Source organism: Maylandia zebra, linkage group LG7, assembly GCF_041146795.1.
Source record: "Maylandia zebra isolate NMK-2024a linkage group LG7, Mzebra_GT3a, whole genome shotgun sequence".
NCBI lineage: Eukaryota > Metazoa > Chordata > Actinopteri > Cichliformes > Cichlidae > Maylandia > Maylandia zebra.
This window is the reverse complement of record NC_135173.1, coordinates 23,477,869-23,500,557: the sequence shown is the minus strand read 5'-3', so window position 1 is coordinate 23,500,557 and position 22,689 is coordinate 23,477,869. Positions and strand designations below refer to the sequence as shown.

Below are 22,689 nucleotides of genomic sequence, written 5' to 3'. Positions count from 1 at the left end.
ACACAGTTTCGCTATAAATACTAACTCGCCGTTCTCTCCGCTGCCGTGTTTTAGACGCACGCCAAGCCCGGGGAGGGTTTACATGTGTGTGTACGCGAAGGCACGCTTTAATCCAGTAGGTCGCAAAAGACAAACGCAAATGGCCAAACAGGCAAGGATGGCTTGGCTTTTTTGGGCAATCAAGAGAACCTTTAGACCCTATAAGCACTACAACCAAGAAGCACGCATGAAACATTTGTAGACAAGGGAATGGCTTATACGCCTCACAACAGAGCCAAAGTCGTGCTTTAGGATGTAAAAGAGGGGCATATATCGATTTCTATGTTTCTCGCTTTTGGGCCCTTGGACCCCCCCCCAAAAAAAAAGAAAAAAAATATCAGGCCGTAAAGCGACAAGATGACGTGCATCATCTGCAGGTAGGAATTTGCTTACACTATCCTGTTAATGAAAGATGTGTTTGAAAATATGCTTTCTGAATCTGTGTGTGTAGGGGTGGTGGGGGCATGAGGGGTTTATCACGAGCTCCTTTCAGAAAAAAAAGGTAGTAAAAAAAAAGACCCCCCCCCCCCCCCAAAAAAAACAAAAAAAACAAAAACAAAAAAAACTTATGAGTTCTTCTCAATCGAAGAGACTTGTGCAGCAAACCGTGTATTTATTTGTGATGGAAGGAGATTTAAACCCCCCCCCCCCCCCCCCCCCCCCCCCCAAACCCACCACCACCCAACTACGTTACGTAATCTAGCATGTGAATGTCAAGAGACAGAGCGGCTCGAGTAGAGACAGAGACAGAGAAAAAGGAAGAGAGAGAGAGTATTGGTCTATGCGTACAGCTTCCAACCCATACCCAGGGAACACTATGTGCTCTGTAGTCCCGTGAGACTTAATATGTAAGACACCCCTCGACCCCTGACCCCATCCCCTCACACCCGCACGGTCATGCGTGTGCACATGGACACGACCTGGAGATTCCAACGGCACGGAAAGTATACCAACCAGAAATGACAGCAGCTGAACAGGTTTCTTCAGCGTTAAACTCATTTGTCTGTCCATTCACAGACTCCGCGGGAAGAAAAGAATTCTGTGAATGAGTGAGCGGGAATGGGATGAATGAATGAAATGAGTGAATGAAGAGCAGCGACAAAGAAGAAGAATAAGAACTAGAGGGCGCGCTTAGCTTCTGTCCCTTTTAATGGCTTCTCTCTCTCTCTCTCTCTCTCTCTCTCTCTCTCTCTCTCTCTCTCTCTCTCTCTCTCTCTCGCCCCCCTCTCCTTTTCCTCCTGCAGAGGGAAGTGCGCCTGCACGGACCATAACCAAGCATGGAAAACAAACACATACAGTACACACACGACTGATGCTAAGGATGCCTAGCGTTATGTGTGTGTGTTTGTGGTGGTGGTGGTGTGTGTGTGACAGAGAGAGTGAGAGTGTGGGAGGGGGGTGTTCTATAAATAGCACTATAACTCTGCTTCCATTGACATCATTTAGGCAGGAGAGATGGAAAAATAAATAGGTGGCAGGGAAGGGAGGGGAGCAGAGGGTGCTTAATCTGGGCTTGAAATTCAAACAAAACCTGGCCAGCCATCCCTGTGTACACACTCTCAACAAAAAATGGTTCTACACAGTAAACATGGAAATGCATCTTCTGGTCTAGACTCTCCTTTGATTTTGGGCTTCATTAAGTTTTTGAACGAATCATTAGAACCAGAAACTTGAACTGCCGTCACCCAAATGTTACATGGATTGTATGCTACCAACCATCTGCTTGGACCTGGCAAAATAAATAAATAAATTGCGATATATATATATATATATATATATATATATATATATATATATATATATATATATATATATATATATATATATATATTTTTAGATCCTTATTTTTCTCTTAATTTCACTTCAAATTCATACTCCTTTATACATTATCTTCATTTTTTATTTATGTTTAGGGCATTTTTTTTAGACAGACTTATATCAAGCCGTCTTTCTATATTTGTGATGGTTGCAGTGCCTAAAGCATTGCAACCATCTTGCTAAGAATCTTTTGCAGCCCTCTTTTTTTCCATGTGCATGCTTGCTTTCATCTCCAGGGCCCAATAGTAAACATCAGATCAAAACACCGACTGTTTCCTAGAGAGACTGCAGCCCCCAAGTTGAAATGGAAAGCCATGAGACATCAAACAAATTAAAAGGACCTGTGTGTATACAATGGATACACAGCCATATACACACATAAGATCCAAGTGGAAAAGATGAGGGGCCATCACACACCCAAAGCTGATGTTTTTGGAAGGTATTATTGTTGACATGCCCTAAAAGGGGACAAGGCGGAGGGTTGAAGCTTTATAGGCTACAGTGAGAGAGTGGTCTTTTCATTTTGCTCAAGACTAACATTTCCTCTCAAACAGCCTGAGTCGTGTGTTTATGTTATTATGGAGGAGGAAAGGACAGCACACCGTTTTTTCCATGATTGGAGTGTCTTAGTCACACCCAGGATCACTCTCTGTCTTTCTATCACTGTCGTCAGCCTTGGCACTGACCCCTGAGTGCTGCGTGACTTCCACTGGTGCTGATGACGTCTTCTGTGATACATTTCTCCCCATGTGGGTTCCTCAACATGTCCTGTGATTACACATATCTGAGCCCCACATCCTGTACCTGTGACAATACTTCTTTCCATGTTGTTTCATTTTGGATTTCTTATTGGATAATGAAAGGAAACATTTCATGCGCACAGAGGTTGAAGGTTAGGTGCAGCTACAGAACCTCCAGAGCAAAGATTCTTAACCTCCTATAAGACCCGAGCTCTTCCATTGCATACATTTGTAATTTATCTTTGATATTTGGGCATATTGGGACCCAATGAATGTAAAAACAAAGAATTACTAGATTTTTGTTTTTAAGAAAAATGAGAGCCACATATGAGGATATTCGTTTAAAATTTTGATAGAACAGTGGAAGTATAATGTCCTCGTAAGTGGATATCAGGCCCTTCCAAAATCTTGTATTTTGGTCTAGACAACCCAAAATGTCATGTCCACATATATGGACGCCAGGTCCTAGGAGGTTAAGGACACTTAAGATGACCTATGTTTTCTTGATAAACCATTAATCTGCCATTTCTTTTTGGTAGTAACTTAAGCTGCTTAATGACACACTCACAAATTTAGGTGAAGATATAAAATCTTTCTTCCCTGTTGAAGATTACATACCTCACCTTCCTCCTCCCAAATAGCACTTACACCCTTTTTTTTTTTTTTTTTTTTTTAGAATATTTGGCACACGATTTCTCACAGGATAAACCTAAGAATTGTAGTGTTAAATTGTTACAGTGTTTGAATTATGTGCTTCTCAGTTCAAGATGATGAATCATAAGGTCTAATTCAGTTGTGATAGTGAAGTATTTTAGCCATGGTCTCTTGGTTTGCCTCTTTTTCTACCTCTTGTCATCACATTCTCTCTCGTTCGTTTTTTCCTTCTCTTTCATGCTGACTTACTGAAGGCTGCGTGAATGGCAGAACAACCTTTCAGAGGAGACATGAGTCTAAAAATTCTTAAACATCATCTGTTTGCATTTGTGTGCTTTATAGCCACGCATGTGTCATTGACGCAAAAGTTGGCAATTACTTTTGATATCCTTAATGTTGTATAATGACAACAAAGATAGCAGCTTGTTGTCAAAACTTACTGGAATTTCTACTGATGCTTAATGGAAATGTTGTTTTTGCCCTCTGTGCTGGTTAAAATGTCCCACTGAAAACAGGACAGTACCCTTTAGAGATCCAGCATCTTAAAGGACCTGTTAAGTGCTGACAGTAACAACTGTCCTGTGGTTGCAGGCATACATTAAGAATTTAAGCCAAAGTTAAAACAGTGAAAACAATCAGTCCTATTTTAAAAGGAGTTGCCTAATTACATTGCTAAGTGTCCCAACAGGCTGTAAAATTATTGTTAGTGAGACCTGTTTGTCTCTCTCTCTATCTGTCTTTCTGCATGGTGTTCCGTCCTTGGACCTCGAGAGCTGCAGGTTAAATGGGGAAAAGGTTGTCAACATAGTCAGCTTGAGGCTGGAGGATATATTTAGACTGGAAAGACCAGAGGAAGGCAGGGAGAGACAGACAGGCAACAAGGAGGGAGAAATTCATTTTTGACCCACTTTCTGAAGCTGTTACTACCTGTATATCTTCTGAATCATTTGTATTTGAATCAGTGTTCTGCTTATTTGTGCTGTAATTTATCCATGCCTATTTGTGTATTTGCGGCAACAGTGGCTAATAAGGGTATATGAAATTCAGTTTGAATTAGAGTTCGTTTTTTGTGTCTCTCCCTCCCCACTGTTTAGCACTCAGACATGAGGTGCCGGGTCTAGCGCTCAGCCCCAGTCATGGTGGTGAATGGGGGTAAAAATCTTCGAATAAAACATGCTGGCACATCTCATCCACACCTACCCACCAACCCCCCACCCCAAACGCCCCAACCCCAAACACTCATAAGCCCCACCCCTCTCTTCTTGCCAGCTGAATTAATCTGATACTATTTTTGAAAGACAGTGTTTCTAAGGGATACCTAATGACGCAATGACGTCAATGCAGGTCAATAGCACACTGCTGGAGAAGAGGACCAGGGAGGAGGAGAGAGAGAGAGAGAGAGAGGCACAGAGAAATGGAGAGGGGGAGAAAGAAAGGAGTGGAAGAGAGGTGCTTTCAGATCTCGTTGTCGAAACACCCAAGACAGTTCCCAGTGTTTTTACACTGACTGTTTTTCTCCTCCTGAATCATTTATTCATTTTTATGTAATTATTTTTTTTTGAAATTCCAATAACTGCACGAGCTTTCAGTCGGGCTTACCCTGCACCATTCATGCTTTCCGTCCCTGTCTGGAAGTAATTCACACACGCAGACCAACGCACGCCTACGCATAGACAGTAAGAAAAAAAAAAGAGTATTTGGCGTGAGGTGAATCGTGTGGCGCGCCTCCCCGAATGCGTGAAGTCCCCCTGATTTGGCGGGCTATTTCTATAATCAGGCGCACATTTGTAACTCTGTGCTCTTCCCCTCCTGTCCGGCTACTACCGCCACCTTTACATTTCCAAACCCCTCACCCCTCCCCGAGACCATCCATCCAAACCCACCGTTCTTTTGAGCAGGGTCCTTGAATCTTGAATGCAAACACCAAATATTTTACCCTCCGACAACAACAGGGAGAGGACGCGCAACGGACTGACTTTCTCCATCCTGGCGAAGGAGGAGAGACTGTAGGCTGCCCTGTCCCCCTTTCTGCTCAAATCATGTATTCAAACAGAGTTTATAAAGACACAGAAAGCAAGAAATATTGCAGGTAAGTTTTTTCTGTTATTTGTTGCGCGAAACCCAATTCGTGGGCAGCTAGTTAGGGAAGTTTGCAGCCTGACCGTGCTTGGATATTTTGGGACTTAGTCACCCCCATCATAACCGGTTGATCTGAAGACAAAGGTAACAGCATTCTCACGAGACGTTCTGTAGTGGCAGGGAACGCCATCCAAAGTGAGGTTCGCCTTCACTGGGACTCAAAAAAAAAGACCGCAATGTTATGCAGATCATTTAAGAGGACGTATTCATTGTTGCCTATCCGTTTACATGCTGCTTGTAGTCGTGAATGTTTGCCTGCTAAAGCTTAACCTCACCACTTGTCTTTATTCCCTGCAAAGGGGATACTCAGCGCGACTTTTTTTAAGGGTCATTGCAGGGGATGCCGTTTGGTGTCTGCGCACTGATAACTTTGGGAACGTTCAGAATAGGGTATTAAAAATAGCAGTGAGACGTTTTTTTTTTTTGTTTTTTTTTTTGGTTGTGTCTGTGTGTGCATACTGGCAGCAGATGGGATTTTGCAAACACTCAAAGAGAGCGGGCTGCGGTAATGCGTAGGAGTATTCACGTGTTGGGGATCCTCTGCTTCAGGCTGCCTGATCTACTGAGATGCCTAGTAACTACTAAGAGATAGACAGAGAGGGAAACTTTGGGAAAAAACACTTTTTCCCCCAAGGCTGTGTTTACATAATCTGTATATATTTATGGATTTTTCTTTTACGGCCTCAACAACGGCGTTCTCCCCCGTCGTGACAAAGAAGTAGAACTGCATGGTAGATGCTCATTCGTGAGTATTAGTTATAAACTTATAGGTTATGCGTCCTTAGTCCTCCACTTGTAAACAACTTTCTGCAGCGGACTTGCGTCAGCCCACACGTGTCGCCAGCTGCCTCGGAGGTACATGCTGTCTTGTTTTCTTTCATGGCCGCGATATAACCGCATTTGTTAGTCCCGTGAGTCTCAAAATGCTACTTGCATTCGCCGGAGCAACATAAGGTGGCGTCGTTATAAAACTCAAGTCTGGGAGGGAAGTTAGAAGATTCAGCAGAACAGGCAGGTTGAGCTGCCCTCACATGGCTCAAACAGCGACTGAGCTGTTCAGCACCACGGAGAGCTCCCTGTTCGTTTACGCACTCACATCCTAAGGTAAATTAGAAACTGTGGTCCAAAATGTTTAATGACGTGAAAATAAACGCATAAGGCTGTTTTATTTTCTATAGTTTGTTATTACTTCTTTGATGCTGTGAAAACGAATATTTTAAAGTTGTGCCAATGCGGAGAGGTTGTTACAGGTTGATGATAAGTTTACCTCGTACAAAAAGCGGTAATCGGAAACTGAATCAGTAAGTATTTTGTGTAACATTTGGCTTCAAGTCAGCACCACTTCACCTACGTTCATTTGTGTACACATTTTGAATATCCTTGACAAAAACTTGCCACAGTTACTCTGTGGTTTCAGACTGTCATAGATCACAGTTCTCTGGATGCCACACCATCGGTGCCAGGACTTTTTTTTCTTCTGGTTGCCGTAGATAGTTCTTTATATCCTTGACTTTATGGTTGAACTCGTTGGCATGCGGGGGGGAGGAAATGACTCAACGAAAACTGCTTAGAAGCAGCTAATCGCCTCGAGTGGCTAAAGCCGCTGCTGTTCTTTTGCCTTAAAGGTCGTTTAAAAGTGAATCTTTTGTACTTTGTGCAGGTGTGGCCGGTAAAATTGAGAAATCCATTTGACAGACTTGGTGTACAAAGATCTTTGTGTGGTTTTTGCAGAAGGCACGCCTCCTGCCTGTGTCTGAGTAGTTGTGATAGTGAAAGGAACAGAAGGATGAGCAGTACCTTCTCGTTGTGATGTGAACTCGGACAAAAAGTGTGTTGTGTCTTGGTTTTCGCTGGAGTCAGGAGTGCCGGGGTTTTTTTTAATGTTTTTTTTTTTTATTATTATTATTTTTGGAAGGGTGGAGGTGGTGGGGGTAGACAAAGTTTGGGTTAAAATTAAAGGAGGTTCTCTGGTTGGGTTTGTCGACACCACGCGGTGATCACCGTGCACTGCGCTGGCAAACCTTGGCTTCATCTCCCACTGACACTGCTTATTCCTTGATTGAATGATTGTAGACCACTGTATGTGCTCATACGTGCTTGCATGTAGTGTAGCCAATGTTTGTTTTGTGTGAGCTAAATCAGATATTTACTTGCTGTGTCATGTTTTATACTCATACATTTGTGATAAGAGCCAAAGAGACTACAAAATACGCAAAGAATAAAACTCCTTTTTTCATTTTTTGATTACTCGGGGTGCATTTTTGTCATCTCGGTATTCAGGATATCCTAAATCCCTTCTCTGAGCGTGTCCCTATACATGCATTCGCCAGCAGTCACGGACATACAGTTGGCCTACAGGCAGGGATAAAAATAGCACAAACCGATGCGACGGGCGCAGCCCTTTTCTCTTTCAGAGCCGACTTTTCTAGGTAGCTGCCACTCAGTTGGTACTCACTGCCTTCATTTCTAAAACCCTAGCACCATCCACCATAGGCCAGCCCGCCCCATCGGATAAAGTCTCGTGAATGTCCACGCGGCATGAGTGCAGATGGACGGCCTGGTGCGCGTAAAGAGGGTCTTACAGTAAAGATGTTATAGATACAGAAGAGGGCTGGGAGAGAGATTGAGCATACTGTGGAGGGAGGTTTGTTTGTACACCTTTGCACCGACAAGTGTGCGCTCCCGGGGGTTTGTTCCGTGGGCGAGCGGGGTCTGGTGCGTGGGCACGACCGGTGGAAAACAGGAGATTAAGGTTGTGTTTTCCGCTCCTTTGCTGTAGAGATACGGGTGTTTTGCCCGCCAAATGCACTGGATGCTGGGATATAAATTCTCCAAGACCAAAACAGCACCGACACTTGGTGTGTGGGGAGGGGGGGGGGAGACATGGGTGGGAGGAGGGTGGCTGGAAAGCCAGATGCTTAGAGGAGGGTTTTCACCAAGAGATAACCTACTCTAAAGCTGCAGTTTCCACGAGTCCATACCATATTACCCACCAGTATATCCTCGTGTTTTATCACTCATATTTTTTCCTTCCACATGGCAAATTTTCGAAGAGAGCTGATGACAGAAAGGCAGCCTTTAATCAGACTCTCCGGGCTGTAAAGTGAGAGAATCTGAACGTGACGTCAATGCCTAGTAACTGACGCAGCCCTTAGAAAAAAGAAAAGAAAAAAAGGCTTTTTATTTATTATTTTTCGTCTTCTCGTCAGCAAAGCTTAATTATTAAATATAAGAGTGCTATGTCGTATGTCGACTAAAAGAAAAAATAAAATCCTTCAGGGACCGCCGGGCAGTCCGTGCTGATCAGCATTTGGACCTATTTAGCGTTCATGAGTTTCAGCTGCTGAAGTGACACTGGGACGAGAAGATTCTGAAGAGGGCGACAAGACATCAAATATTGTCGATGGTAATGGCAGCGTCGACGAGTTCCAGATTTCAGTTGTTAGGTGCTGAAAGTGGCGTGTTTTAAGGAAGAGACGGACGTGGTGGTGCTGTTGAAGGCACGCTGGGTTGAGAGGGGGGGGGGGAAAGGAAAAAAAAATCACTGCAATGATGCAACGGAGGGGACTCGGGGATCTTTGCAGAGTTGGAGAAGCAAAATTAATTTCCATTACATGCTCTTCACGTAAAGATCCCAAGCAGTGCCTTTTTTGTGGGTGTTTTTTTTTCTTCTCCTTCCTTGTACTGTGACCTAAAAATAGCATCATAGTTTTGATCGTGCGCCAGAAATAGACAGACGGGTATCACTTGTATAAAAAGGAGGCGATCCTGAGCAAACTTGGACGTGCCACTGTAAGCCTACATAACAACAAATGGAGGACTTAATCTGTTGCATTTCTACCAGACTTTTGTTGCGGCTTCTTCTTTTTTCCCCTCCCTTTACTAAAATCTCAATTCTTGTCTTTCTCTTTCTGCAGTGTCGAACAAGGACGTGACTGCAAACTGGTGAGTGAGACGTTTGCACACACACTTATTTAATTCCGTGTACTTTTTGTTGTGTGGTAATTGCTTGTGCATGCTGCCGAGTGTCTGTGCGGTTTCTATTCCTCCAATTTTGCCTTACACTTTGGCTCATGCACAAAAAATAAAAAATAAAACTTACAAAAAAACAACCCCTTAACTTACGGTCCTACGCATGGATTTTGCTGGCATGCTTTACTAGCCATGTTTGATTGTAGAGCCGAAGCAACCCTTCCTGCAGAGTAGGAATCACCCCTTTTAGTAAATAAGCTAGTGCAAAAACTCCCTTTGTCTATTGGCGCTGTTGAGTCTCTATCACATATTTATTTTATTCCCTCCCATCTCTATGCTTAACCGCGAAAGCGAGGGGAACCCTTCTCTGATGAGCGCTTAAGGACGCCTTTCCCCCCGTCTTCTCCCCCCCCCCCCTTTTTTTAAAAGAGGAATCTTACTGACAGAAAAGCGACGCTGGAAGAGGAAGAGGAGGGAGTGATGTGAAGGAGCTGTTGCTGCAGCAGAGACCAGGCACACCGCATGGGGAAACCCGGGAGCTGTCCAGCAGCAATGGTGCTGAAACCACACCAAGTGGCAGTAGTGGGCTGTTGCTGGTGTGCTTCACTGTATGTGCGTTTGTATGGATGCGTGTGTGTGTTAAGGGGGCTTGTTGGTGTTGATCCCGGCAGCCAGAAGCTTTGTTTACTCCTGTTTGGAAACCAGGAGCTCGTATACTGAGCGAATCATCTGTCCTGGAAAGAGTATTGAAGCACCCCACCTTATCTAAGTTGCCCAAATCTACTAATGAGGGACACTCGCCGCCACCCCCCCCAAAAGAAAGATGTTTCTAATACAGTTCCTCCCGCCTGTATAGTTTGAACTGGCTCGACGGATGCCATGGGCAGAGAGAAGGAGAGAAAGAGGTACAGCCGGACTGACTTGGATCAGCTCTTCTCCTGCTGGCGTCAGCCTCGTGATTTCCTGGCGTGCCAGTCAAAATCATAAAGGATATATTCTCGCATCTCGCATCCCTACCAATCCAGCGGTTTGAACTGAAAGAGTTTGCAGTGCTCTTAAGAGCAGTTGCGAAATAGCTGAGGGTTTTCTGTGGGTTTTTTTTTTCTTTCTTTCTTTTTGAGAGCTCTTCCCACGATAACTTTTCATCCCGGCGAGGGCTTCTATCAGAGCCATCTACTCCACGACAAATTGTGAAGGAATCAGCCCGTTTTGTTTAAGGTAGCTGTGTTAAATTAGCGAACGGAAAGATCACAACAAGGCTACAGGCGTCTGCACAGCTCTGCAGCCCGACTGGGGACTCGACGAGCGCGCTCACCCCGAGTCTGTGCACGACTTTGGCCAATTTCCTCAGTACATTTGCATTCTGGCTAAAGAGCTACAGTGGATTAAAACGAGCAAACAAACAAAAAAATAACAAAACAGATAAAAATCAACCAGCCACCGGTATTTGTCATACAAAAATCCCGTTCACCTGCGATACACTGCTCCACCTCTCCAAACCCCCCAAAAAGAAATTCTCATCAATTCTGTCGTTCTTCTTCGGGCAAAACCCGCAAATACGCACTCGAGGGACCATATTTTGCTCAATAATTCAACGCCAAGAGTGTAATTTCGGTGAAAAAAACACGGATTCCCGAGTCGTGACTGCTAAAGTGAGTAATGTGCGCGTTGGCTGCGTCAAGAGAGGCAGTCACTGTGCAGTGCAGACGGTGGGGGAGAATCGTGACTGACTGGGTTGCAAATGAAAAGACCACCCAATAAAAAAATATCTACACCGGGAGGAGGGGAGGGTGGGGGTAGGGGTGGGGTAGAGGGCGCATGGCGAGAGGGAAGAGGATAGGAGTCTGGGGTTGGATTTGCACTAACCATTGCCCCCCCGACATTCCAAATACCTCCTTTCTCCATAAGCGTGTGATTAGTGTGTGCTTGCTGGGATGCTGGGAGCCAAGTTGAATGCAGACCAGTGTCATCAGTGATAGTGGGGCGGTGAAAATATGAGGGGGGTATACAGTAACTTCCAGGTGCATGGAGTTGAGGGGGTTATGTAGAAAGGGGGGTGGGAAGGGGGTGCACTGAAAGCTGCAACTTAGAAAAAACAAATTAAACATGGAACTTTTCCAGAGAAAAGAGGTAAGTTGTTCTTTTCATTTTATTTGTCCTTCCTCTAAAACGAAGATCATTAAAGATTCTTTCAACTTTTTGTATGTGTGAGGACGAGTGGTTTACGGTCGTGATTAACTCTTTGACTCCTGACGCCATGCTCAGCAACGTGCTGTTGTTTTTGTTAAGTTAAACATTTGTTGCTGTGTGAGCTGTGAACTACTGCAGTGAATCGCATGCCATATGGTTAATGTCATGTTCGCTTCCCACCTGTAAATGACTGAAGGATCGTAGGGACTGAATTTGTTACACGGAGACCCCCGTGTCGGTTTTTGCAGTGGTACCCTCCGGTGAACTCTGTAGGTGACCATGAGTCGCCTCAGATGCTACTTGCTAAGATGTGACGCGATGTAGAGGGCTGTACAAAGCTTGTTCGCACTTGTCCAAAGTCCGGTTGCTATTATTGTTAGCTTTGTTTTTGTACCATATTTTCGTTTGTGTGCATTCCCTCATTATTTTGTATACAGCTTGTAGCTGGCGCGTAAGGAAAGTCCAGGATGCCTTTACTTCTGATGAGGTGAAAATAGCTAATTTCTGTTGTCACGTGTCATGTTTATTATTATCGTCAGCGTTTGATACGTTTGTTATTTATCACACTATAAAACGCGTGGAGCGACGGTTGTTTTCGCAGTCTCGTTAGAGGCTCTGCAAACGCAAAAAGGCTGAAAAATAGAAACTGCTAACACTGACATAGTCGCATCAGAGTCGTAGATCCTAATATAAATGCATATATCCAAAGTATAAACTCTGCCATAGACCACAATTTGGTTAGCCATCTTTTTTTTCCTTTCTTTTTTTTTTTTTTTTTTTTTTCAAAAAGGGGGGTCCCTATATGAGCGAGAAGCCGATTGGCTGATGACGAGGTTTAGTTTGCTCCAATAAGATCCCTCCCTGCTCTCTATTTATTGCCAGCAGTTTACAGCCTTGCTCCCTCCTCACCAAGCGCTCTGGAGCGGCTGCAGAGCGCCAGCGCTTCACTATAGGGAGACACACCACGGACCAGGGAATATAATACAGAGCACACTGACAACAAAACGCATCGATGCACAGCTCCCGTGGATCACACGGGCTTTGCACATCCGAGCGTTTGGATAAAAAATAATTATAGCAAATAGGAGAAAATATGAAAGAAACAGAGTAAGAGGGGAAGGGGAGAGGAGAAAGGATTGGTTGAGAGACGAGAAGGGAGATAGAGGAGGATTTAAACTGGAGGAGTGGGGAATCAGAGCGAAAGGACCTTGGACAGCTCTCAGTTGCAGCAACCGCCTTGGCATCCGGAGACCCCCCTCTTTCCACTGTCTTTCTTTCTTCCATCCTTTCTCTTCCTAATGTGTGTGTGTGCGTGTGTCTCTCTCTCTCTGTGTGTGTGTGTGTGTGTGTGTGTGTGTGTGTGTGCGTGCATGTTGGAAGGATACACTCGCCTCGGGTTTCCGAAGGCTGGAGATATAATCAACCGAGTCGGGATGGGAGATAAATTCACGGAAGCAGAGAGCAGAGGTGTCACGGAGTCTCCGTAGGACGGCAGCAGCAGTAGCAGCAGCAGATAATGTCCTTCACGAATCTTTTTGCGGTCTGGGCTTGCTGTTCATAACTATTAATCTGGGAAGCCCTTACCCCAAAAAGCATTTGCGGAGGGCGCAATCGCCGCGCCGAGACACCGACATCAGAAGACAGCACTCTGGAATTTTACAATCTTTCCTTTTAAGGGACTTCTTTTATTTTTTCTACTCAGATTTTCCTTTTGGTTCATATTTGTCTTTATTTACTCTTATCGTTTTTATCATTGCCACGGCTGTGGGGTTTTTGTTATGTTTGTTTTTTCAGCCCTAAGTGTGTCCTTTTTTCGTAGTCAACAGTTTTCTTCTTTGTTAGAAATTGTGTCGAAGCTCTGCAGCCACGTCGCACCCAAGTTTTCTTCAAACTCTTGCGTGCCTTTGTGCTCATAAAACAAAATAAATAATACAGTTTTGGTAACAAACATTTCGGCGGACCCCAAACTTCGAGCAGTGTAACATCAAGTCATTATTTCAGCCAAACACACCCAAACCCAACCCCGTCGACCACGCTGAACAAGTGACAGCAGGCCCAGCAGTGCAGAGTGTAAACATGGGGAGACCCTTGCAAGTTGCACGTGTGTGTGTGTGTGTGTGTGTGTGTTTTGGAGGGTGTGGTGCTTGGACGTCACTGAACCCCTAACTCCCTTCAAAAAAGAAACTGTGGGAAACATTCAAACACACACACACACACACACACACACACACACACACACACACACACACACACACACACACACACACACACACACACACACACCTGTAAGCAAAGTGCATATGCAAGGGATTCCCCAACAAGACCATCCAAACTGGCAGATGGAGAGGAATAAGGAACAGCTGCATCCCTGTCTCATACACGTAGTTACTCTGTGTGTGTGTAGCGTCCGTGAACATTCAAACAGCCTCCTCTTTAACACACACACACACACACACACACACACACACACACACACACACACACACACACACACACACTGAAAATGCACGTGTCTCCCTCACAGTTTTGTGAATAGTAGTTAATCCACCTCAAGCATCGCCCACCACTGTTCCCCTGTCAACGTTCCCCACAAAGAGCACACAGAGAGCCGGCCACGAACACGTCCTTCCAGTACGAACCAACAGATTACAAAATAAAAAATAAAAAAGATGAAAAAGATCAACTTTAGTCTCGTCAGCTTAGCGATTGGGTCATTATACTACCAACTTCAGTAGCACGAAACTATGGCTCATGAAGCTTCGTGTGAATGCAGTAAGTGGTTTCTGCAGCAAAAGTAGTCATGCCGATGAAAATAAAAGCAAGACATGAGCACCAGCTCTTTCAGAAGACACAGTAAAAAGAACGAAAGGAGATTCAATTCATTTTAGGGCGGAGAAGAAAAAACACACGCGACTTTGTGCCCTGTTTCCTCTCTGCTGTCCCATCACAGGTAAAGGGAATGAAAAGTGTGAATGATCAAAATCAAGTGTACTAATGATCCTAATAAATAAACATTTCCGCGTATTTGCAGTACAGATCCACAGAGCAGCAAGTGTAACCCTAGGATGGAAAAAACGGTTGGCTAAATGTGCTGAGTCCCACTCACGCTGACAGGAAAATATAGTTTCAAAAAACGAGGAAAAAAGTGTAGTTCAGGGAACAAAAACAACTTAATCACAAAGCGCTCAGTTGCGGCCCCGTGTCTTTTGGCTAAAAACGCAGAGTTCCCAGAAAAATGAACTGAGATGGGGGTGGGGGGGAGGAAAAAAAGTTCGTGACGTACTAGATAACCCACCGTGTAAAAATACATTTCCCAGAACATGTTTCTAATTTCGAGAGTGACGTTTGACCCAACTCTTGAGCAACGCATAGATCTCAACGAGGCACTCTTTAGATAATCCAAATTATCTAAAGAGTGTAAAACATAGAGCAGGGATCAATGAACTGGCAATAAAGTGTAAGAAAGCATAAACACGTATTGAAACGACCACAGAGATTACGTAAAACAAAAAAGCGTGACCTCTGACCCTCGGACTCGCCTTCCGTTTTTCTGCCTTAATAGCCATAATGATAAAAAGCCACACCTGTGTACAAGAATACGGGGCACTGGCTTGTCTCCTGCTTTCTGGGTGGGGATGTGAATGAAAACTTATCTTGGCACCTTTCAAAGGTGGCTTAATTACTGAATATTTACTGCGAGGATTCGCGTCATTTCAGCGCGTAAAAGCGGTTTTCTCAATGGTTTGTGGTGGTGCGTCTGATGATAAGTTGCCCCCCCCCTCCCCCCGTCCCCAAATCCCCCGTTCACATTATGTCTTCCGTCTGTCCCTTTAGGCCTGCGAACTTTTAGACGATTAAGTCTCACCATGTGCGCTTTGTCCATTTGTCTTGCAGGAGAGAACAATGACAACATGAGTGAAGATGGAAACGGGGTGACTTAGGAGCTCAGGTGGACTTGACTGCTGCTGCTGGAGCCTTCAGCTGGGCGCCGGTGAGAAAAGGTGACCTACGATTTGGATGTATGCACCGAGGATCGACTGAAAGAGGGACCGACCGATCGACCTTCCTTCCTCCCCCTTTCCTCTGTCCTCCCTCACCTTCTCTCTCTCTCTTCTCCATCTTGAGACAGGTAATTGCACGGGCTGAAATGTGTTTGAGGATGACGTCAAACACAAATCACCCTTCAAATTGTGTTTTGCGTAAGGCTCGTAATGACAGCTCGGTGCATGTGAGCAAGAGTTGTGTTTGTGTAGGGTCTCGTGCTTCTAGATTTCTATCATTTATATGTTAAAGTTATCATGGAGCTTTAAGTCAAATGGAAAATAATTGCCGTGATCTTGTGATTTATTGAGAAGCTGGAAGTAGCACAATGTAAATTTGCACTATACATCTGCATTGTACTTTGTGTATTAGTGAGTTAGTGGTTTTTCGTGTTTTAGTTTTTGCTTTTTTTCTGTTTAATCTGTCACACGGGTCCGTCGTGCTTTTTAGCTATATCACCTCTATATGTGCAATAGTATGAAAGAAGCCCATGCGCAAGTTTTAGCTGTCAGTCTGATGTTGTAATTGTCGAGTTCACGTGGTTTCAAGAGAACCGATTAGATACTCAGTGGTATTTGTGGTATGGGTTTCACAGTTGGATGTCAAAGTATATGATGAGCATTTGCTTGTTTGTAATTTCTTTTATTTTTTTTTCTATCATAATCTATATTGGAGTTGGTGTGAGTGGGTGTGCTTTAATCCTGTCTATAACTTGCACTGTATCTGGCTCATACTGTATGTTTTTGGCACCAGAAGATGTAAATTCTTACCTGCTATGTCACCTCTCATTGTGAGTCATCATATCGTACACAGTTCAGGCAACACCTTGGCGTCATGTTAGATTTACTTGCCTTTGTGATAACTCTGTAAAGAGGGGGGCAAAAAAGTGTCATCCAGCTTCTGAAAATCCATTGTTATTGTTGAAGTTATTATAAGTTATTATATGTTCCCACTGTAAACTGAAAAATGAGATCAAGTTAAATGTTATGGAGAATACAATCATGTCTGATCATGTGTAATGACTGGTGTTTGCCCTCTGGGTAAATTAGTTCTTCCCCATGGGGAACCTATGGAAAGCTTTATTTTTTCATCTCTGTTATATAACAGATGGTGTATTCAGGTGTTCCACAACTTTTTAGACAGGAAGTGGTAGTTCAAGATTGAGAAATATGCTGTAACTGTCAAAATAATAATATGGCTGTTTAGCAGGTGTAAGTGTGTGTGTGTGAGGATAAAAACCTGAAAATATGATTTTCACACAGCTTAAAGTAGCACAACAATTAGTTTCACAGCGCATTGCAAATTTGAATTTCTTACAGCTGTTTCTTTAGCCTGATATTAGTACAAAATTGTCATAATTTCTTCGTGTTCAGTAAATGATGGCTCTGAAAGTTAGGGAATTTCATGTGGGATACGTGTGTGTGTGTCTGTTTAGTCAGAAAGACATCTTGGTTTTTATTTGAACATATTTTGAAATTTCCATCTCCAGTACTTTTGCCTCCATACAGCAAACCTGTATGAAATAATTTATCATAATAATCTGCAAAATACACTATTTCTTTGGTGGAAAAATGTTGACACATAACACCAAGTCTAGTAAGTTGCTGTTGCAATTTTCTAATGCTGTGACCACAGCAGAACTCCACTTACCAGTAGTTTCCATTTGGGCGGTGTCAGAAATCTCACAGAAAAATCTCAAAAGCAAATACACCTGTGGTGATGATCAGACAGATTTGTGGGAAAATATCTCTATTTGAAATCTAGGCAAACAAACCAGTTAACTGATAACTTATGGCCTCAGAGTTCTCGTCACACCAAATTAGAATAAGGGAACGTCTGAAAAATATAAGCATCATTTTCTCTGAAAATTGGCATGTTCTTTTTCTTATTTTTAATCACACCACAAAACCATTTGATGTCTTAGCTCAGTGTCGTATGATGCTGTTGGGACTGTAGCCGTATCAAACTGTATGCTGACATTGCTTCCCCCCTCTTGTGCACAGAGAATCAGAATAATGTTTCAAACAGTAAATCACCACGATGGAAAAGTAAATTGGTAGGGGTAACAACTGGCAATGAAAAAATGTGATTGTGTTCATGCTGTGGAGTGTAACATAATTTGTCATGTGATTGTCACTGAATGTGTCCATTGTTTTAAAAAAACACAAGCCAAAAATCTCATCGCATTTTAAAAACTGTATACATATCAACTACAGGTCAAAATACACACTCTGCTGTGATCATATACTCATAATTTAATAGTCTACTCACCTTCATAAGAGTCACGTGATATATTTTACCTGAAATGAGTGGTGAGCATTTTTTCCTGACATCATCCCACCTGTGTATGACAAATCACAGCATGTTCCTAAATTTCCTCTTGTAATCTTTTCTGTTGTTAGCTACCAGTGCGGAGCTATATTTAGGGGGATGACGTCATGGTTAAAAGTGAGACCAAAGGGCTTTGAAGACATGTGCTACAAAAAAGAGGGAGTTATGTTAAACTCCGGATGCTAATAACACATCGGGTGTGTGCTTCATTATAGCTTCTCATCAAAAACAGATAATAAGCATTTATCCTTGAGGATTATCCCATGGACAGCAGCATCCATTTGGTTTCAGCAGTCTTGAAAACCACATGTGGATGCACTCAAAATTTATGTGGATTGACTCAATAGGCTAAGCTATCGTTCAGGGCTTTATCACAGACTGCATTTTATTTTTAGTGTAACCTCAATATTTGCCGTCAATCAACTATTTGAAATACAAACACTAAAGGTAGTCATGTAACAGAACTAAACAACAACAAATGGGGTTTTTTTTCATGACTTTTGTTTTTATCCTTCTATCTTTTTTTGCAGGGGGATTCATTCATAATTTTCATCATTCGTTTCGCAAGCAGGAAAAATAACCACGTCCGTTTCATATATCTATCAAATCTGTTTTATTCACAAGCGCTGTAAATGGCAGCACGTTTGTTCTGTCTACCTTATGCTGGACTGAAGCCATATCAATCTCACCTTTGAACATGGATGAGTTGTCTCTGTTTATTTGTGTTTCTGTGGTTAAAGATTGTAGCTTCTCTGAACAAGGCTTGTGCAGCTCCACATTTTCCTTGATGGGAATGTTCATAGTGGAAAGACCAAAATCCCCGAATGACATTAATTGATGCTAATAAAGAGTGTATGCCAAAGCCTTCCACTGTATATTTTCTATCACTGTCTCATAGTTTCTTAGAAAATGGTAAAAACCCAATGAGTGACATGTTTGCACTAAGCGACACACTCCTTCAGGATGAGGAAAGTGGCTACTGTAGTAAAGTTTGAGTCAGTCCTGCAAAGGCATCACCTATGCGAGGAATATTGCATTTAGCAAAATGGTTTGTGTTTCAGTCTTGAAATGGAAATAGTCACCAAATAAATTTTTTTGCTATTCTATGCCAATTAATATTTGTTTTGGAGAATGAGAATAGATGGTTTACATTGAGTGCTTTTGTCTAGGCTACAGAAGCTTAGTGCTTCTGATACCTTTGATTTTGTTGATGCTATTGTTGATGTTTATTATGGTTATAATAATAAGCATGGATAAAGTTCGAGGGCAATTGCGGCAACACAAAAAGGAACTTTTAATATGAAACAGAAAATGATTCTCAGTCTGCGCAAGCTGTGCGATTTATTGACCTGTCCATCCATCTGTTGGGCTGCTAAGTTTTTTAAGATCACTATGTGAGCAGTGACAACTTCAGTGCATAGTTTATAACGCTTTATTTTAGAACTCAGTCAAATGTAGCACTGATATAAGTCACTAACCTAACCTACTATCCCCAGCTAATGGTTAAATTTGCATCCATTAGAGAGAAAAAAGGTTTCATAGGAATTTTTTATGCTTTCTTAAAAATGACAGGTGTATGTAGTCTTAAAACATGCGCATATGTTTTTACCATGTAACATCCTACAGTTACGTTCCCCACTCAGGAGGTGTAATAGTGCAAGAGACTGCCACGGACATCACTGAACTATCACCATTATGCTACATTAGTGGAAAAACCCCAGATCCTCCTTTAGATACTATTCTAATGGAATTTGGAATTTGAATTAAAAACAGAGCTCCTTAGTTAATACCTTCAAAATCAAATTAAACTTCATTCATTCTAATGCTTATTCATATATTTTTGTACGAGGCATATGGAGTCTTTTTTTGTGTGTGTCACACGTATGATTGTGTTGTGTTGTAGTGGTATTAGACGCAAGTCTTCCACAGCTTTAAAACACTGAGAGCTGACGTGATGAACACTGATCATGTCTTTAAAATACAGTGTGCAGCTGGGGCCTTGGCATATATGTGCATATTACTTTGACATGCATTAAGTGCCATATTCATAAACAGTGACCAAGCACACACCACACGGGAGAGCTTCCTCCCCCAGCAGGGCTGTTCTACCAGCCACACAACTCAGGAATGGCTGAGAAAAGCTCAGGGGATTACTTGACCTTCAAACTCCCTAGTCCCAGTCCAGTTGAACAAATGATCGACCCAAAATGACCACAGGACACCCTAAGAACTCTTGTGTTTCTGCCCTGATAAGTCTATTTTGAGTCATCCCATATGTAGAGTATGTTAACATATGTCAGTTACAATTACTGTTGTTGTTGCTGTGCCCAGTCAGTTTTTCTCATAAATTAATCACAAATTAATCAAGGTATCTCCTTCTGTTCTTTGTCAGTCTACTAACATTAATGTAATTCAAAAGTTGTACTTGGCAGATGTATTTGTGCAGATCCAAGTGACCGAGGCGACAGTCTAAACCACTGCGCCACTGAGTCCCAACCAGTTGTGCTGTCAAATCTGCTGCTGGTATCTTTTTTGTTTTTCTTTGAACTATTACTTACAGATAAAATCGGTGTATTTCAGCAAATCCAAAAGGGGGAATTAGCTGTTGTAATAATTAACTCCACAAGAAAATCATAAAAGCACAACTCATCAGAAGCTCGTATTGGCCCCTTTGGTGCAAATAACTTCTTATATGGTTACCATTCTCTTAATTCAGCTTTCTAAAATTTTTGACCACTCTTCCAAAATCCCTTCAGTTGCAAGATGTTTCTTTGAAAGTATTGCTCATTTCAGCAAGATTGAACAAAGAACATAATTGTTGTTGTTTTTTTTAACCTTTTCTATTTTTCCTTTGATGGATGCTTTTGTGTGTTTAGGATCATTATCTCAGTAAAAGCCTCACTTTTGCTTCGACTTTGCTTCAACTTCAACTTTCAGACATCAAGTGCTCTGTGTATTTTGTATGATACAGAATTCATAGATGAGTCAGTGACTGCAAGCTGCTCAGGGACAATGAAACAAATGCAAAGGCATGACTCTGTTGTGTAAAAACCCATATTGACTTCCTTTGTTTAGCTAGAGCACATTAATCCGATTAATCCGGGGCGATCGTGGCTCAAGAGTTGGGAGTTCGTCTTGTAATCGGAAGGTTGCCGGTTCGAGCCCTGGCTTGGACAGTCTCGGTCGTTGTGTCCTTGGGCAAGACACTTCACCCGTTGCCTACTGGTGGTGGTCAGAGGGCCCGGTGGCGCCAGTGTCCGGCAGCCTCGCCTCTGTCAGTGCGCCCCAGGGTGGCTGTGGCTACAATGTAGCTTGCCATCACCAGTGTGTGAATGGGTGGATGATTGTGTATAGTGTAAAGCGCTTTGGGGTCCTTAGGGACTAGTAAGGATATAAAGCATCTATATAAATACAGGCCATTTACCATAATCCAAAAGTAACGGTCTTTGTCTAGATGTTCGTGAGAAAACTAGTTTTATCTGATACACTTTGACACAAATAGTTGCCAAAGATTTAAGTGCAGATCCTGTGATGGAAACTATGGGGCTCTAAGAAAGTCTGCTCTTGAGCTGCATGTGCAGGAGTGGCCGGTCATGAACAAAGTGACAGTCACTGCAGCATTAGCACAGAATTAAATACTGTGCTGGTGTTGGCCAGTCAGTGTTGAGTGTTGAAATTCATTCAGTTTTACTAATTAAATTCAGGTTGTAACTGAACAGTTTATAGCTGCCAGAAGAAGAAAACATTTTTTTTGTAGATCAATCTTATATCAATATGTTGGCTAAAATTCTCTACAAAATCCATTTTTCCCATATATCCAACTGGTGACTTTTTCTCTCTTTTTTGTTGAGAAAAAAGAAAAAAATCCCTGCTTGTCATGCAAAACTAAAAAACAAACAAACAAACAAACAAACAACGAGTCCACCCATGGTGATGGTGATGAACCTTGGCATACTGACAAGTATCTATCTAAGAAAACATGCATAACAAAGTGATAATAATCCTCCCTTCAAGTGAAATTTCGCTACAGGGCTTAACTTTTTTTTCATGGGTTCACAATTATAGTGTGTTTGATTGTTTGTCCCATTTCATTAATTTTTGCGATGCGTTATCCATTTTTTAGGTAACTATTCATATGAATAAAATGTAAAAATAAATCTAAACTTCAATATTATAAACCTTAAATAGAAGTAGCGTGAGTTTAACGGGGACCTTCAAGAGACAACACAGAAATGAGCCCTTTCTGCATAATTGATGCTTTTGTGTATTTTGTTTGTCTTCTAATAATGGCTGAATATTTTTGTCTGGCTCGCTGCAGTGTGTGTCTCACTGTGTAGAGCAAAGTCTTTTGGTGCTTCTGGAGATCTTGGTGTGATGATGCTGAGAACCGGATGGTTCAGCATTTGAATGGGGAGGAGAAAGTGTGATTTTGGCTCTGTGTGTGTGTGTAATGGGGGGAGTGTATCGTCACCACCACTGCTGGCCGTGACTCACAGCGCACAATGCTTTTCGCTTCTCTCTCGAGCCCTTTATTTATTTTTAGCTGAGCAACGTTTTATACGCCCGAGCTGTAGGCCTGCACACAAGATGAAACACACATGTGATGCAGAACATACATTAATTTATCCACACCAAGATACCACAGTGTGTGTGCATTTTGTACTTCTTTTTTTTTTTTGCATTGATATCTGAGCCTGATGAGCTTTGCTGTTAATCACATTACTTGTATGATAATTATTTCAGCCTGTGAACAGACACTGGAGTA

At 42.6% G+C, this 22,689-nt stretch overlaps 1 long non-coding RNA gene across 16 annotated transcripts in view; it reads left to right on the top strand.

Moving 5' to 3' along the window:
• The first annotated feature begins 354 nt into the window (after window positions 1–354).
• Window positions 355–22,689, top strand: part of LOC101486067 (uncharacterized) — a 62,514-nt gene continuing 40,179 nt past the window's right edge. For 2 of the 16 annotated variants that reach the window (XR_013099392.1, XR_013099391.1), the window contains exons 1-4: window positions 5,907–6,494; window positions 9,308–9,335; window positions 9,792–9,917; window positions 15,447–15,681. This is a non-coding gene — a long non-coding RNA (uncharacterized LOC101486067). Of the gene's footprint in view, window positions 417–4,763; window positions 5,341–5,897; window positions 6,495–8,591; window positions 8,797–8,936; window positions 9,183–9,307; window positions 9,336–9,791; window positions 9,975–15,446; window positions 15,682–22,689 lie in introns of those variants that run through there. The other 14 variants (XR_013099386.1, XR_013099384.1, XR_013099388.1 and 11 more) reach the window with 14 other exon arrangements.